Source organism: Loxodonta africana, chromosome 20 (genome assembly GCF_030014295.1).
Source record: "Loxodonta africana isolate mLoxAfr1 chromosome 20, mLoxAfr1.hap2, whole genome shotgun sequence".
NCBI classification, from domain to species: Eukaryota; Metazoa; Chordata; class Mammalia; order Proboscidea; family Elephantidae; genus Loxodonta; species Loxodonta africana.
Genome location: NC_087361.1, coordinates 39,441,871 through 39,461,369, shown reverse-complemented (window position 1 = coordinate 39,461,369; position 19,499 = coordinate 39,441,871). Strand labels below are relative to the sequence as shown.

At 35.7% G+C, this 19,499-nt stretch overlaps 1 long non-coding RNA gene across 2 annotated transcripts in view; it reads right to left on the bottom strand.

The window, feature by feature from the left end:
* Positions 1-1,150: 1,150 nt before the first annotated feature.
* The window catches only part of LOC135228305 (uncharacterized), an 89,866-nt gene continuing 71,517 nt past the window's right edge, over positions 1,151-19,499 (bottom strand). For both annotated transcript variants that reach the window (XR_010318706.1, XR_010318707.1), the window contains 2 exons: positions 12,540-12,604; positions 1,151-3,205 (listed from right to left, as the gene is read on the bottom strand). This is a non-coding gene — a long non-coding RNA (uncharacterized LOC135228305). The remainder of the gene's footprint in view (positions 3,206-12,539; positions 12,605-19,499) is intronic.

Below are 19,499 nucleotides of genomic sequence, written 5' to 3'. Positions count from 1 at the left end.
CTTTCCCACCTCATCAAACTCATTTCCACTGGAAATACTGTATAAGATAAACAAGAACAATAAATACAAATACGACAGAATTTGACCTCTGGAAAAAACATTGCTTTTTCCTAGTCTCTGCTTATTTTTGTTTGAACTTATATGTGGATGTTCATATAATAATTTGTATAGATTGAAAACTAATACTATATATTTCTGTCTTTTAAGTAAATATGGTTACTGAAACATTAAAAATATCCTATTAAATAATAGCCTCAAAGAATATATTCTAATATTTATATTATTGTGATAAAGTCTAAGTATAATGTTTATCTATTTAGCTACATCTACTTTTCCTTTAAATTAATACTACCGTACTACCACAGCCTTCAGTATAGATTACACCTCAACATAAAAAAAAAGAAAACAAAAATCCTCACACCTGGACCAATAAGCAACATCGTGATAAACAGGGAAAAGACTGAAGTTGTCGAGGATTACCTTTTACTTTGATCCACAATCAACACCCATGGAAGCAGCAGTCAAGAAATCAAAAACTCCATTACATTGAGTAAATCTGCTGCGAAGACCTCTTTAAGGTGTTGAAAAGAAAAGATACCATCTTGAAGACTAAGGTGGACCTGACCCAAGCCGTGGTGTTTTCAATAGCCTCCTCCGCAGGTGAAAGCTGGATGACGAATAAAAAAGATCAAAGAATTGATGCCTTTGAATTGTGGCCTTGGAGAAGAATATTGAATATACCATTGACTGCTGAAAGAACCAACAGATCTGTCTTGGAAGAAGTACAACAAGAGTGCTACTTAGAAGCAACAAGTTGCAACTGTGTTTCACATAATTTGGACGTGTTTTCAAGAGGAATCAGTCCTTGGAGAAGGACATTATACTTGTTAAAGTAGAAAAAAAAAAAGGTCAGCAAAAAAGTGGCAGACCCTCAATGAGATGGATTGACACCATGGCTGCAACAATGGGCTCAAGCATAGCAATGATTGTGAGGATGGCGTAGGACAGGGTGGCCAGTGTTTCATTCTGTTGTATACAGGGTCACTATGAGTTGGAACTGACTCAATGGCACCTAACAACAACAGAAACAGATACTAAGATAGAAGAGATTAAAAAAAAAAAAAAGCGTGTAATAAAACCTTCACTCGTTATTTGCTATCATCAGTTAATTTCTATTCTGCAGCAAATACTTTGCTCCATTTGGTCATTATCAGCAAATGAAGTATTTTTTAAGTGTAGCATACACTTTAATTTCATGCCAAATAAGGTTTCATTCTCTGAAACTATTGGACAGACATTTTTATACATGGGAAATAAAGTCATTATTAGAATTTATTGTCTAAAAGGGATATATTAGGCAAGAGATTTGGAACTAAGTAATAAAAAATGTAAAACAATCTGGAACAGTGATATCTTAAATATGTGATTAAATATCACATTTATTATTTATTTTACTTTTGAGAAGAATGTGCTCTTGGTTTGTTGCTTTGTCTGCTATAACTCATTTTATCAATGAACTGTCACTATATTTAAACATCTGGGATCCATCAAACTTGAACAATGGCCAATGCTCTTAACCAATACGTGAGGGTTTACTGTGAAGGGTAAACATTAAGAATATGATCCTAGCTTTGTTATACTAATTACGTGATGGGAAATATTTGGTCTCAACCCTTACAACTATCTTGCTGTCTGAAAAATTATTGCCATTCTCTTGATATCTTAAATATTATCAATCATTTTACTCAGAAACTTACTTTGTATGGATTTTTTTGAAACTATAAATGATTGCCTAAATGGTGTGTAATGATATTTTCCTCACCCCCAAAGTTAGAACCGTCAGGTAAAAATATCATAACTTTAGCCAGAAGTCTTGAGTGAGAGACTCCATACAATTAACTTCTAAAATTTTGGCCTTGATTCTTTAACAAACCACTTGAAACAAGAGAAGCTTTTAACTGGTCTCAACAGAATTCCATTCTGCTTTTATCTCTGGAGAGGATTTGCCTATAATTCTATCACTTAAGCTGGATTGTTTGCACAAGGCTGAGCAGAAATGACATATATCTTTACATCAGCATATTTAATATCACAGAATCTTGAACGTACTGACACAATGTTGGCAGTATTAACAATACAGTCATCATTAACTTTCCAAAGGATCCATAATTGAAAAGTCAGGCTGTGAAAAATGTCGACTTGTGTGTACTCTGCTGAGGGAATAAAGCTTTGCATAAATCCTTGAAAGGGCAAATAAAAACTCAATTATGGTCTGCATTGAGCCTATAAGGCACTAAGTTCCATTTAGCTTTAGCCCAGTCTTTAGAATTTTTATCTCAGGCAAAGCATTTCTCCTAATTTTGCAAAAAAAAAAAAAAGTTCAATCCTCATCCCGGCGACTCCTGTGAGCTAGCCAAGTTAGAAAGCTACAAAGGCTTAAACAGTAGGTTTGAAGATCGATTTTTTTCAATATCTAAAGGTAGACAAGTATAAACTTTTTTCCGAATCTAGAAAGAAAAATGACATTTTATGGATTTGCTTGTTTGTTTCCTAGAAGCAGAATTCTTGGCAGAATTTAATTAATAACTTTGGAGACTAACAAACTTAAAAAGGATTTGCGTATTACTAAATTTAAAAAATGAAAAAGCTCCTAAAGGAGCAAAACTGCCTTCACAAAAAGTAATTCAGTTATTTTCTTTTCCTCTCTGTTTTTCTGTCCCCACATTCCCATTTTCTGCATATCTCGTTTCCTTCTTTCACTTACACCCTGTGTTTTAGGGAAGCAAAAAGGTCCTTGAAATTTAGAAAGTTAGGCTGAAACATCAGAGATTCCAAGTTCTTCTTGCATGAACTCTGCAGGTACTCCAATTTCAGGAGCTTTAGGCCAAAACCAGTTGTTATTTCGGCTTCACCAGAACTGTCTGGAGGTGAGCGTGGTCTTGAAATTGAGGTGGGTTTACGCTGGGATGGGGTTGAGTCAGCTCAGCTCTCAGCTCTACGGCATGCTACATGAAGGGAGTTAAAACTGTCTCTGTGCTATTAATTTAATGTTACAAGATACTGATGTTGACTTTTTAAAATCAGATTTCCCGATCTTTTCCCCAGCAAGGCTTCTTCTACGTTTATGCAAAATCCAGGGATGATGACTTCAATGTGGGCTTAAGTATGGTGGATCTTTTCCTGCCACTGACTATCCAAGGAGTCTCTGCAAATAAAAATTCAGAAAACATAATCAGAATGTATAAATTTTTATCTGAATTACATTCTCAGATGAATTCAATAAATATTTGAATTTAACTAACACTGGAGCCTAACCAATAATGTGAATAAAACTTCTGGACTCTGACTGCCTAGGTTTGAATCCCATTTCTCCCACTTACTAGCTACTTTATTTGATTGACTAACCAAGCATATTTGTGTGTGCTTTTCCTTATCTGGTAAAGGGAAATATTGATGATTCTTATCTCATGGGTTTGTTCTGAGGCTTAAATCAGCAAATTCATCTAAAACAGTGGTTCTCAATTGGTAGGGGGAGGAGGTGGTGGTACAGTGGTTAAGCATCTGGTGGCTAACCAAAAGGTCGGCAGTTCAAACCCACGAGCTCTTCCTTGGAAACCCTATGGGGCAGTGCTACTCTGCCTTATAGGGTTGCTGTGAGTCAGAACTGACTTGACAGCAATGGGTCTGGTATTTTGGTCCGGAGGATATTTGGAGCCCTGGTGGAACAGGGTTTAAACATTCACCTGCTATCTTAGTTACGTACTGCTGCTATAACAGAAACACCACAAGCAGATGGCTTTAACAAAGAGAAATTTATTCTCTCACGGTCTAAAAGGCCAGAAGTCAGAATTCAGCACTCCAGCTCCAGGGGTAGGTTTTTCTCTTTCTGTTAGCTCTGGGAGAAGGTCCTTATCATCAATCTTCCAGCTGAGGAACTTCTCAGTGAGGTCTACCTATCTCTCTGCTTGCTTCTCTTGTTTATATCTCAAAAGAGATCGACTCAAGATACAACCTAATCTTGTAGATTGAATCCTTCTTTATTAACATAATTGCCTCTAATCCTGCCTCATTAACATCACAGAGGTAGGATTTACAACAAAGGAAAATCACATCAGATGACAAAATGGTGGATGATCACATAACACTGGGAATCACGGCCTAGCCAAGTTGGCACACATTTTTAGGGGACACAGTTCAACCCATGAAGGCTGCTAACAAAAAGGTCGGCAGCTCAAATCCACCAACCACTGCTTGGAAACCCTATGAGGCAAATCTACTCTGTCCTACAGGATTTCTATTAGTCAGAATCAACTCGATGGCAAAGGTTTTTTGTTTTTTGTTTTTTTTTTTGGTTTTAGAGGATATTTGGCCACTTCTGGAAACATTTTTCATTTATAAAAATTGGGGATACTGCTAGGGCATCTAGTAGAGGCCAGAAGAGCTACTATACTTCCTACAAAGCCCATTACAGCCCCCTATGACAAAGAATTATCCTTCCCAAAATGTCAGTAGAGCTGCAGCTGGGAAACCCTGATTTGAGCCACTTGGAACAATGCCTGATGTAGAGTACTAACTAAAATAATGTTAAATAGCACTTAAAAGACACTAAAGTTTTCCGTTACTTTTCATTTTTCCGTTGTTTCTTCATTTCATATTTTCCTTTGGAAGTTAAATCTGACAGTTCTTTAAACAGCTGACTTCAGAATGAAGTAAGTCCAATATTTATAATTTTACCCCAGGCAAATGCATTCACAGGACACTAGCTAATGAATTTAAGCCTAGTTAGTAGCTGCCATCCTCTGGTTTCTCCCCTGATCCCTTCCTTGTACTACACATGCCTCATGACAATGAAAAAGAGAAGCTAAGCATATGGTAGACAAATTGAATTTTTCACTCTCCTTATTGACATATCTGTTGCCATGGAGTCAATTCCAACTCATAGCAACCCTATAAAACAGAGTAGAACTGCCCTGTAGGGTTTCCAAGGAGCAGCTGGTGGATTTGAACTGCCTACCTTTTGGTTAACAGCCAAGCTTTTAACTACTGAACCACCAGGGCTCCCTTTATTGACATAGAAATCCAAAAGTGAAAATGTTGGGAGAGATAAGGATAGATGGTAACAGTATCTGTATGTAATAAATTGACCTGTATGACATGGAACAAATGGCTGAAAAAAATGTATCCTTCACAAGTAATACTTTATTTTTCAGATGAAACGTTATGTCATTTAGGCTTCTGAACTGCAAATAACAGAAACTGACTCTAGTCTGGGCAGGAAGGATAATACTGGAAGGACATCTGATATCATGCACAATGTATGGGAAGGCAAAATAAGTAGGCGAGAACAAGGAAGGAGAAGCATCAGGAAAACAATAAGGCTCTCACTGCAAGAGTAGTCTGGCTGGGATGCCCCATTGGTTCTGTTGTCCTGGAAACAGCTTTCTTACTCAGTACATGCAAGTTGGCAAGTGCTGTATGCTCAACTGCAAAGCTAACCCTTGGCCATGTCCTTAAGATTCTAAATCCCATCCTAGGTCAAATGTTCACAGCATAATCATTGCCCAAGGCAAGAAAACAGAAAATCTGGCCATTAGGCTTCCAGAATAGGAGAAACCAAACCAGACCCATTGCCATTGAGTCCATTCTGACTCATAGCAACCTTCTAGGACAGAGTAGAACTGCCCTATAGGGTTTCAAACTGGCGGATTCAAGCTGCCAACATTTTGGCTAGGAGCCAAACTCTTAACCACTGCACCACCAGGTGTACAGTGTAGAATTTTAATAGATAAGTTAGGTATTTGAAGAAAGACCAATAAACACTTTGGATTTCAAAATGTAGTTACAGAGTGACTTCTGGGAGTATCATTCGCTATCCAGTTATTAAATTTGTTAAATGTGTTTCTTCCTGGGAAAGGGAAGACTTTCTCAAAGATTGTAGGAAGAAGTTGTGGTTTGATTTGATTGTATTTTTAAATTAAAGATTTTCCATTTTAAGCATTTGTTTTGTCGTGTTTAAATCTGTAGACATGGGCCAACATGTTAAAAAAAAAAAAAGGGCGGGGGGAGGGCTCTGAATTCTTTGTTGAATAGGAATTTAACATTGGGTAAAAGGTTGGCAGAGGTTAGCTAACCACTCAGAGACATAAGCCTGCACATGTTGCTGACTCAGAAAAGTAAAAGGAAAGATGCCTAGAAGACAATAATAAAATGTTATTTTCCTTTTGTATGTAATCTTAGTATACAAAAGCCTATATTAAAATTTTTCATCAACTGTAAAGTTTATACACTACATTGCTAACAGATGTAATTGTTGGAGAGATAATACACTCATAAACCATTTTTTTAAACTTGAAAATGTGTCTCCAGGCACTGGTAACGGTGACTATAGCCAAGGGTGGACATGTTTATCGTTAGTCTCATTGGTAACACTAAAATGACCTTTACAAGATTCTTAAATGAATTTGGCAAAAGTAACCAAAGGTTAGTATTTAGATTTCAGTTTCAAAGGGAAATTCTCCTGGATAGGTGATTATCAACTCCTTTTAGAAGAAAAACAGTAAAATTGCAATTTTTGTCCAATGGGAATGGAGGGGAAAGGTTTTTTTTCACCATACAGGGTTTATAGAGTCCTTTGGTTGAATGTCTTCATTTTCATTTATTTATTTGTTTTAAAATTTTACTTATGGCAGGAAGCATCCTACTTACTATTAGTGTAATATTTATAACCTTGGTAAACTACTGCTGATTCTCCACAGAGAATCAAACTTTCTAACAGTTTTGCTGTAATACTTCACTTTGGTCCTTGGCATATGCTTGATTCTTTGTTAACAAGAATCCACATTAATCTTAACTTCTGGGCATTAATTATATTTCAAATTTTATTTTACTTTTATATTAGGAGATAATACAAGTACCTTATACAAAAACTGAAAAAGAGGATACAGTGCAAAATAGTCTTCTCACTGTTGTCAACCAGAGGTCAAACTCTCTCACTTTCTTTTTTCAAATATTTTACTATGTTTTAGGTTAAAGTTTACATAACAAATTAGGTTTCCATTTAACAATTTTTGTACAAATTGTTCTATGACATTGGTTACGATTTTCTTAATGTGTCAGCATTTTCATTATTTCCATTCTGTTTGCGTTTTTTCCATCAATCTAGCTTCCCTGCCCCTCCTTGCCATCTCAACTTTGATTCGGGGTAAACGTTGACCATCTGGTCTCATATAGTTGATTGTTTAAGGGAGCACAAGCGTTATATTGTTTATTTTATAAGCCAATCTATTATTTGGCTAAAAGGTGACCTCCGGGAGTGGCTTCACTTCCAAGTGCAAAGGGTATCTCTGGGGTTCCTCTAGTCTTCATTGGTCCAGGAAGTCTGGCCTTTTTTAGGAATTTGAATTACGTTCTAAATTTTTCTCCCATTCTATCTGGGACCTTCTATTATGTCCCCGGTCAGAATGGTTGGTAGTGGTAGCCAGGCACCATCTAGTTCTTCCACTCTTGGTCTAGAAAAGGCCATGGTTCATGTGGGTTATTAGTTCTGTGGACGACTTTCATCTTTGAATCTTTTGTTTCCTTCATTCTTTCTTGCTCCAGACGAGTTGAGACCAATAATTGTATCTTAGATGACCACTCACAAATTTTTAACATTATTTTTATGAACTATGTTATGCCAATTGACTGAGTTGTCCCATGAGACTATGATCCTAAGCTTATTAATCCAGTAAACCAATCCCACAAGGTGTTCGAATATGTCTAGGAAGTCTCTGTAACTCTGTCCCCTATGTGCTTTATTATACCCCTTTCAAGACCCAATTATTTTCTCCTTTGAAGTTTTTGTTGACACTACATGTTTTCACTAATGGAAGGCATGCTGGTTAAAGAATCTATTCAGAATTTTTGTTATCGGTTATGGATTTTGATACCCATTATGTGGGATCCTATATGTCCCAGCAGACCCAGGATATAAAAAATACTGGTGATATGAGTCAAGGATAAAATTTTTTTTATGTCTTGAAAATTTGCAAAACATGAGGTAAAACACAAAGGCACCTGGCAATGATTGCACATACATTTTTTTCTAGTCTCCTTTTTAGCCTTTTTTTATTATTTTTCATTCAACTTTTCAAAACATGGTACAATACATTCTTCCTCACTCCAAAAGCAGTAATAAATAAATAAGTAAAACTAATAAATGATAAATAAAACTAAAGGAATTTGAATCTCAGGAAAATTACCACTATGTATTCTTCATTATAACAGAAGCAGTACTAAGAGCTAAAGCAGAAAGAAACATTGCCCTGGAATATTGCAGAACTTCTCATGAAGGTGCATTCTACCTACTACACATGGAAACAATGACTGGGCCTTAAGACTGAATGCAGGGTAAGAATAATTTATAGGAGTTCGACTCTCTTGAAAAGTACTGGAGGTAGTACTACTCACATGGATGTGATATCCTCTTGTTTCTCTTGGGGTTTGTCAACACAGTATTTCTGTCTTCTGTTGGGAAGCCTGTGAAGTTGCCTTCCTGTGCTCCCTACCCAGCAACACTGTTGGCTTTATCTCAAGATGCTGTGCTGGGTTGGCTGACAGGGTGCCTACGATCCATAAATCTCCTCATTCACTGTTTTCGTTAAGTCTCTCCTTCCTCTCAGTGTTTGGCCTAATTCTTCATCCTTCTGTTTAATGCTCAGGGTTCCAAGGTTGTCACCTGTATCCACTTCACTTGGTTTCTCGAGTCTTTTTTAAAGGAGGACACTATGGTGTGTCTGACTAAGTCGTCAACCTGGGCCTCTCCTATTACTAATTTATTATGTAATTACTCAGGCATATTCTACATAATCAAATTTTATATAAATTATTTATTTTTGCACATATATGTATACACAAAATATACAAATAGCATACTATACACAATAATCTGCACCTTTTTTTCACTTAACAATATAGATTGGAGATCTTTCTATATCAGTAAATAAATTTCTTGTTCTTTTTTATTACTTTCAAACTGAGTTATAACTTGTATACTGTAAAATGCACACTGTAAGTGTACAGTTCAGTGAAATTTTACATATATAGATACCTATCATAAAAAAAAAATTTTTTTATGATACCACTAGCCAAATGACATGATACAGAATATTATCAACACTTTAGAAAACTATCACATATTTTTTGTTCATTTTTCATTTAAAATCTTTTGTTCATTTTTAAAATAGGTTTCCTTTTTCTTATTGATTTGTGCAGGTTATATATATATATATATATATATATATATATATATATATATATATATACATAAAAGCCAAAATGTCACTTTGAGGACTAAGGTGCGCCTGACCCAAGCCATGGTATTTTCAATCACCTCATATGTATGTGAAACCTGGACAATGAATAAGGAAGACTGAAGGAGAATTGATGCCTTTGTATCATGGTGTTAGCAAAGAATATTGAACACACCATGGACTTCTAGAAGAACAAACAAATCTGTCTTGGAAGAAGTACAGTCAGAATGCTCACTAGAAGTGAGGATGGCAAGACCTCGTCTCACATAATTTGGACAAGTTATAAGGAGGGATTAGTCCCTGGAGAAGAACATCGTGCTTGGTAAAGTACGGAGTCATCAAAAGAGAAGAAGACCCTCAAAGACATGGATTGACACATGGCTACAGTGATGGACTCAAGCATAGCAATGATAGTGAGAATGGTGCAGGACCAGGCAGTGTTTCATTCTGTTGTACATTGGGTCATTATGAGTCAGAACTGACATGATGGTAACTAACAACAACATATATATATGCAAACCCTGGTGGTGTAGTGGTTAAATGCTACAGCTGTTAACCAAGAGGTTGGCAGTTCAAATCTGCAAGGCATTCCTTGGAAACTCTATGGGGCAGTTTTCTGTCCTATAGGGTCGCTATGAGTCGGAATTGACTCGAAGGCAGTGGGTTTGGTATATATAGTGTGTATGTGTGTACATAATTTGTTCATTGCAGCCTTGGAGATACACATATACAGGTATGTATATGTATTCTCAGTATCCGAGAGCCTATATTAAATTGTTCACATATATGTGTGTGTATTTCTGTGTGGAATGTATGTGTGCATGAGAGAGAAAGAGAAAGACAAAGACTGAGTGAAGATGAAAGAGAGAAACATCTCAGTATGTGGCTTGCCGTTTTATTTTCTTAATGGTGTATTTTGTTGAACCATAATTCTTAATTTTAATAAAGTACAATTTATCAATCATTTCTTTTATAGTCAGGACTACTTTTTTGTTTAAAGAATTTTTAGCTATATCAATGTCATGAAAATATTTTTATAAATTTAATGCAACCACAATTTAAATACCTGTAATTTCTATTGTGGAAATGGACAAAATCGTTTTAAGAACTCTATGAAAATGCAAAGCATCTAGAATAGCCAAGACAATACTGAAGAAGGAAAATGGTTGCATGACATACTGTAGCAGACATGAGGACTTATTATGAAGCAGGACTAGTTAATACAGTGTGATACAGGTGCAAGAACAAATATTCTGGAAGAGAATACAGAGTCTAGAATTTATTCACAAAATAAAAGATGCCACTGAAATTAAGTGGGGGGAAGAAGGATCTTCTTGATATATAGAGGCCAATTGTTTAGACTGCAACATGGGGAAGAAAGAAAAAAAAAAAAGGAAACTTGACCTACTACTTTCATGTTCATTATGTTCATTTTTTTTTAGATTTATTATAGACCTAAATGTGAAATGTAAAACAATAAATCTCATTCTATTCAACGGCACTGTAATATTCTATCTTAAAATAGAACTTGCTTTAGTTACCTCTCCCCTTAAAATGAACTTTTAGTTTGTTGTGAATTTCCATCTGCAATGTTCCAGATGTTGCAAGTAAGTATATTTATCATATAAATTTGTAAAAATATAAAATTACTTGGGCAAAATGTAATTTTTAAAAATAATGCCAGCTCTTCTTCATGGTGATTATACAATTTGAACTTGAAACAGCATTATATAACAGATAGGCAAAATATGAGTGTTTCATCACACATTTTCGTTTTGGGCAATTTGGTCCACAAAAATGTTATTTCGTTGTAGTTTTTATCAGTATCTCTCTCATGAGTAAAATAGAATATCTTTGCAAGTTGTTAAGAGCTGTTATATAGTTCATCTTGAACTATTTATAAAATTTGTTTATTTCTTTTTCTTAAAATTTCAAATGTTTGTTTCCGGTGTGGCCTTTATTTTTGTTGTTATTGTTAACTGGCTTCTAACTTAATTGCATTATTGTTAGGAAACATTAATATAATCTGTATTTTTATACTCCTCCTGAACAAGTCAGGTGCCAAAGTGTTTAATTCTAAACACTCCCTTCCAGCTTATATGCTATATATTACCATGTTTTGTTCTCTTTTTTCATGAGTCCACACATTATAAGTGACTATTTCTACTGAGTCAATGCTTACATATAGTTACTTACATTTTTATTAATATTTGTGCAGGGCGCTTTTTATACTTTCAATATAGGATCATTTTATTTCTTCTTAAAATACACACTTTTAGAAGTTTAACTTACTGAATGTCTTTGGAAGTAAACTATCTCAATTTTAATTTTCCCAGAATGCATTCACTTTAATCTCAAAAGATATGTTGCTGTGTATATAATTCTATATTTACAATTTCTTTTTTAAAGTCTCCTGAAGATTTGTTTACCATTTTCCTCTGGCTTCTTTTACTGATATTGTGAATTCTTTTTGTCCATCCAATTGTTATGCAGAGCTTTCAAGATTAGCTACCCACCTTGTGAGCACCCAAGGAGTAATCATCGATTTCCCACAAATTCAAGGTTCCTGATAACAGTATTTGACATTAGGACAATTGTAGCTCCCCTTTTACTTAATATTCTGATTTCAGCTGCTAGGGATGTGTGTATGTGTGTGGGTGTGTATGTGTGTATGTGCATATGAGTGTGTCCTAGTATAAATGTCCCATGGGTGCTAAAGAAGACTTGCTCTTTATATTCAGGGAACAGTCAATTTTATATCAATTAGTTCTAGCTCCATTAATTTTTATACTTAATTCTTCCATATAAGTATTTATTTTATGACTACTTGATCTATCACGCACTTAGAGAGGTGAACAAAAGTCACCTGCTGCTATTCTGTTCAAGTCACTTCAGGTATTCTCCTTATGCTTTCTGACTGTTGATGTTATATCCTTCGGTGCATAGAAATTCATCTGTTAGATGTTCACCCTTTCATACAGTGGTATATTTTATGTTGTTTATATTTCTGTGGTTTAACTCTCAAAATGAGAGCATTTCCATTTTAATAAATGAGTTCAGTCCATACGTATTTTTTAAAACAAGATACGTTTCATTTTATTTCTGTTCCCATATATATTCAGTTTCTATAGTTTTCAAAAGAAACAATATATATTTGATTCTTTCCTTATTGTCTTTGTTTTGTGTATGAGTGTGTATGCTTTTTTATGTATATTTGTATTTATCTTTTTAAAATAAATAAATGCTTACCTTTAAAACCAGGCATGGACCCAAGTTTTGCAGAATCTAAAGCTTGCACAATTTTGGTGGACTTCCTAAAAAAAAAAAAAAAAAAAAAACTACAAAGTAAGTACACAAAATTAACTAAGCAAGTGAAAACTTTAAAATTAGAAATCACAACAACTGTGGAAGAATCTGTGCAAAACAGGTTCCTCAAAGATTAAATTTCATAAACTTTACGTAAGTATACCAGAGTTTATTACTTATTTTTTAACTAAAAGGCTGTATCTTCCAAAACACCAAACTCACTCTAATCAATTCAATTCTGACTCATAGTGACCCTATAGGACAGAGTAGAAGCACCCCATAGGTGATTCCATGGCTGCAATCTTTACAGAAGCAGACTGCCACATCTTTCTTCTGCAGAGCAGCTGGTGGGTTCAGACTGCCAACCTCTTGGTTAGCGCCAAGTGCTTAACCACTGTGCCACCAGGGCTCCTATTCTGTATCTTAGTGTTTAGCCACTCTACCATAAGCAATGATGGAATTACTGCATTCCATCTTCCTTCCCCTTCTCCTTCTTTTTGTACCACTTGATTTTAGTTAACTATACTTGTATTTATCTTTGATTTTATAATTTTCATTAAATGACCCCTCTTGGTTCTCATTCCTAAAAAGTGAGAAAATCAGTGTACTTACACTATCTATGCCTTAAAACAACAGCATTTGTTAAAATTAAAAATACTATATAGGTTTTATAATGCTTTCATTAGCAAGGCTTGCTCTGACTACAATTACTACTGTCATTGCTATTACTTAGATTTAATCAATGACACTTTTCTTTGTCCCATAAATCTGCTTAACTCATGACCCATTAAAAAACCCACTGCCATCGAGTTAATTCCCACTCATAGCAAGTAGAACTGCCCTATAGGGTTTCCAAGGAGGGCTAGTGGATTTGAACTGCCAAGCTTTTGGTTAGCAACCTGAGCCCTTAACCACTGAGCCACTAGGGCTACTTGCAAATTTTAGAAGCAGCTCTTACACTCTCTTTTCAACTCAGTTCCTCACAGAAAACTTTTTTTATTATTATTTTAACTCTTTCTTCTAGACACTGAGTTCAGCCTTTAGTTTTAAGGTTTTATTTTTGCTTTATACTCAAGCTTGGAGAAAGACATATTAGAGAAAATTTATGCTGCATTTAGACTTTGCAATATGCTCAACACATAACATAAAGTGATTTCTATAGTAATTGAAAAAAAGAATACAGTCTTTATGATGGATAGTTGGTATCATCATGAACATAACTATTATTATTTTACATTTAATGAAAAGTAGTTTTCTTCCAAAAAGTGAAAGGTGCTTAATAAAGTCATATATAATTTGCCACCATTATTCAAATAAGACCATGCTGGGAAGCAAACACTGAGACCGCCCACTGGTTGTGGCTGGGCAGACCTCCTGACTCTGCATCTGCTAGTGTTTATGGAAATAAAAATGCCAATGCTTCCTTTGTTTCTTTTGACTAATTTTAGACACACATATTGTGAATTAAGGGGCCACAATAAGGGATGACAGTACAGATTCTTCACTCTTTGCTGTAGTGCTAGAAAAAGAAGAAAACTAATCAGAAGTATTTATCCATGTATTTTGACCCAAACACCATCACCTTTATTTTCTGACAGAACTATCTTTACCTCAAAAAAGGCATTTCATAAATTAATGAAAATATTTGTTATTAAAAAATCTTTTTTTTATTTGTTAAGAATATTGAATACACTCGTACTTTTTTAATGAACATTTTATTTTGGAATAACCTTAGATTTACAGAAAAGTTACAGATATAGTACAGAGACTTCCCTGTCCTCCTCAGTCAATTCTCTCTCATCGTTAGCATCTTACATTACTGTAGCACATTTGTCAAAACTAAGAAACTGACATTTGTGCATTATTACTAACCTCTTAACTAGACTTCAGGCTGTATTTGGATTTCACCAGTTTTTACATTCCATAATGCCTTCTGTCGGGCCCACCGGGATCCTATCAAAGGCACCACATTGTATTTAGTAGTCAAAACTCCCCAGTCTTCTATGGTATATGACTATTGCCCAGTGTTTGTTTTTCATGAACTTGATAGTTGTGAGAAGTCCTGGCCAGGTATTGTGTAGAATGCCCCCAACCTGGGTTTATTTGAAGTTTTTCTCAGGATTAGACTGGAGTTATGGGTTTTTTAAAAAATATACCACTGAGGTGAAGCACCATTCTTCTCACATTATACCAGAGGTTACATGATAGTCACTTGATTTCACTGATAATTAATATTTACATTTATCACACGGTTAAGGTAATGTTTGCCAGGTTTCTCCACAGAAGTTGCTACTTTCTCCCATTCCCAACTCTATTCTCTGGAAACATTACAAAGTCTAAAGCACCCTCATGGGAGAGGAGGGCATGTGGAAAGCAAGTTCCACTTCCTGTAGGGGCAAGTACCTATGTATATTATTTGGAATTCTCCCCTAAGGAAGATTTGTCTCCTCTCCTCCACTTAATTATTTACCCAATTATTTGTATATATAAGTGTAGGATCATGCATACTTTTTATACTTTGGGCTGTACATTGGGTATTTTGTAATTTGAGTTATAATCCTATACTGCATTATTCATTTTGTCTGTCAGCCTGTCCCAGCTTTGGCCATTGGAGCTCTTTCAGAATGGGTCTCCTGTCCCATCTTTTTGTTTTTTGAGAACTTTCTTACTTTCTGGTTCCATAAGATGCTCCGGGCTCACCTTATATTTTCTCTGCCCTAACCCTAGAGTTAGCCATACCTGGTTAATCTTTTAGTAGAGAATTAAAAAAAAAAAAAAAAAAATGCTATCGAGTTGATTCTGACTCATACCGACCCTATAGGACAGAATAGAACTGTCCCATATGCTTTCCAAGGAGCAGCTGGTGCATTTGAACTGCTTTTTTTTTTTTTTTAGCAGCCTGAGCTCTTAAACTACTGTACCACCAGGGCTCTACTTGGTAGAGAATGGTATGTAGAAACCAAAACCTGGAACGTGGGTATGCCCACTACTGCTCTGATGTCAATGCTTAAAGCTTTCTCAGCATAAAGAACAAGGCAATATACGTATATACAATAACCCATGAATGCACACGTATGTATAATTCTTTCTGTATATATCTATTTGTATATATGTATTAAATTAAACATGAATTCATACTGATATCTCCAACTCTAATTCAGTATACCAGGGTTCATTCTAGCTTTTCTTTCTTGTTTATCTGTAATTTCTTTCTCTGACAGGGAGAAACCTGGTTTTTCCATCTACCATTCATTTACTTGTTTGTTCAAGCATGGTATACATGTGCAGTAGTTCAAGAATTGTTAACCAATACTCACTTGAGAAAAAAAATTACCAATAGAGTATCATGTCCATATATAGTCCCTCTTTGCCTTTAACCTTAGAATTTCTAGTCAAAACATTATTTTCCAAACTTACTTAGGTCAACTTCTTTTTCATCCCCACCACCTTATGTGAGGTTATGCCATATATATTTGTAACTGTTAGATTCATTTATTAAGAGTCTCCATTCCATCCTGGGATACCCCTAAACACCCTGCTTGACGTTTTTCTTTTTTTGTGAGTTTGGTCATATACATTAAAATTCTTTTCATGATGCAAAGTTCTACAGATTTTGAAAAATGCATAAGGTAATATATGCAACAGTCCAGTAATGTACAGACCAGTTTCCTTTACCCTTAAACTCTCACCGTGCCTCCCATTTGTACTTAACCACCCCCTGCTTCAGTGCCTGAAAACCACAAGTCTGTTTGCTGTCCCTAGAGCTTTTACCTTCTCTAGAATGGAATCGTACAATATGTACCATCTTGGATCAGGCTTCTTTCACTAAGTAAAATGCATTGAAGATTCATTCCTATAATTGTGAGAATCAATAGTGTATTCCTTTTATAATTAAACAGTATCACATTGCGGGGATGTCCCACAGTCTGTTTATCCACTCTTCTGTTGAGGGACATATTTTTAGTGATTCCAGTTTTTTTAAGCTTATCAATAAAGCTGATATTAAAATTTGTGTAGCGGTTTTTGTGTGGCCTTAGGTCTTCACACTACCTGAGCAAATTCCTAGAGGTATGATTTCGGGATATTACGTTAAGTCTGTATTTGACTTTTTAAAGAAATTACCAAATTGTCTTCCAAAGCGGCCAAACTATTTTACTTTTGCACCAGCAACGAATGAGCGTTTCTGCTGCCCCACATCACTGCCAGCATTTGTTGTGTCAGTTTTGTTTTGTTTAGATTTTACTCATTCTAATAGGTGGTTAGTGGTAGTTTGTAATAGTTTTAATTTACATTTCCCTAATAAAAATGATGTGCTTATTTTATATGTTTGTCATTTGTATATTTTTGATGAAGTGCTTGTTCAGGCCTTTTACCTGTATTTTAATTTGATCATGTGTTTTCTTATGGTTGAGTTTTAATTGTTCTTTATACATTCTGGACAGCCATTGCCTCTGAGTAGACTCAGACTCATAGTGACTCTATAGGACCCAAAAGAACTGCCCCCATAGAGTTTATAAGGCAACTGACTCATAAGGTTTATGGAAGTAGACTGCCACATCTTTCTCCCAAAGAGTGGCTGATGGGTTCAGACTGCCAAACTTTTGATTAGCAGTCTAGTACTTAACCACTCCGGCACAGGTGCTTTGCTGTATTCTGGATACCTGTCCTATATTAGATATGTGATTTGCAAATATTTTCTCAGTCTCTGATTCTTTTAACATTGCCTTTCTCAGAGAAAAATTTTAAATTTCGATAAAGTCTAACTTTTTGTGTGTGCGTATAATTTTTTTTTTTAATTGTACTTTAGATGAAGATTTACAGAACAAACTAGCTTCTCATTAAACAGTACACATATTGTTTCATGACTTGGTTAACAACCCCACGACATGTCAACACTCTCCTTTCTCAACCTTGGGTTCCCTATTACCAGCTTTTCTGTCCCCTCCTGCCTTCTAGTCCTTGCCCCTGGGCTGGTGTGCTCCTTTTGTCTCATTTTGTTTTATGGGTCTATCCAGCCTTTGGCTGAAGGGTGAACTTCAAGAGTGACTTTATTATTGAGATAAAAGGGTGTCCAGGGGCCATACTCTTGGGGTTTCTCCAGTCTCTGTCAGGCCAGTTAAGTCTGGTCTTTTTTTTGTGAGTTAGAATTTTGTTCTACATTTTTCTCCAGCTCTGTCCAGGACCCTCTACTGTGATCCCTGTCAGAGCAGTCAATGGTGGTAGCCGGGCACCATCTAGTTGTACTGGACTCAGTCAGGTGGAGGCAGTGGTAGTTGTGGACTATTAGTCCTTTGCACTAATCTTTCCCTTATATCTTCAGTTTTCTTCATTCTCCCTTGCTAACTTACCTTTTTTTAAATTTCATAGATTATGTGTTTGGGATTGCACACTTTTCATTTTAAAATGCACTCACCAGGAGAGTTTGGGGTCTTAAAAACTTGCTAGCAGCCATCTAATATACAACTATTGATCTCTATTCATCTGGAGCTAAAGAGAAAGGAGGGAACCAAAAACTCAAAGAGGAAACTAGTCTATGGAACCAACAGTCTACATGAACAATGACATCACCTACCTTGATACCAGAAGAACTAGATGATGCCTGGCTACCACTACTGACCGTTTTGACCAGAGACTCAGTAGCTGATCCCAGACAGAATGGGATAAAAATGTAGAACAAAACTCAAATTCCTAAAAAAGACCAGATTTACTGGGCAAGTAGAGGTGGAAATAACCCCTGAGACTATTGCCCTGAGATAGTCTTTAAACTTGGGACTCAAACCATTCCCAGAGGTTATCTTTCAACCAAATAACAGATTGGCCCATATATAAATAATATCACCTGTGAGCACTGTGCCCCTCAAAAAAGAATCTAGGTGAAACCAAATGATAAACATTTACCCTAGATAGAAGGTGAGAAGGCAAAAGGGGACAGGGGACCTAGATTAATGGAAATGGGACAACCAAAATGGAAATAATGAGAATGCTGATGTATTGTGAAGAATGTAACCAATGTCACTAAACAATATGTATAAACATTTTTAAATGAAAATCTAATTTCCTGTGTAAACTTTCACCAAAAACCCAATAAAATATTAAAAAAAAGAAATGCGTTCACCATATTAGTCTCCGCATTGAGCTTGCCTGCCAGTAGGAAATGCTGCTTTAGATAGCGTTCATGTCTCAGGATCGATGTTGATCTCCCATTCTAAATTAATATAGACTCATTTTGGGATGTGAATTTGGTTAATAAGAATCAGTTCCCAGAGTTTTATGAACTTTGGCAAATCTTGTGGTTCAGGTCATGGACTTGTAAATCACCCCTCTCCTCCATACCTCCCCCCTTTCTATTGCCACACTGGATATTACCATTTTCCGATGATCTGCTAGCTGTATTCTTCTTGAAATTACAAGCTAACACATCCTTTCCTAAGCCACTTGACCTATCAATACCAAAAAGCGCATTGATCCCAACAACCTCTAAGGAATCTCTCAGAATTAGTGACCTATAATGAACTTTCTGGAAGGCCTTTGCCCAACTGTAAAGCACTCTTTAGCCCTAATAACATCTTAACTTATTCTAGCCACTTCCAGTTGTGAACAACAAGCTTAAGACAAAAAAAAAAAAAAATGACGGGGGGATTTTTTTTTTTTTTTTATGAACATAGCTAGGAAGAATAATAAAATAGCTAAAAATAAAATCAAAAGACTAAGAACTAGGCCTTAGGGACTGGAATTGAATAATCAATGCCATCAGCTCCCTCTCAATCCTCTCTTAGACAAACTATGTCCATGTGGTAGAAACAAAGTTCCCTATGGCTTCAGGTCTGCATACTTGTAGCTTTCTATCCAAAAGGAATCAAGAGCTACCCTCAATCACTTCCTATTTAGAAAATTTTAGGGAAG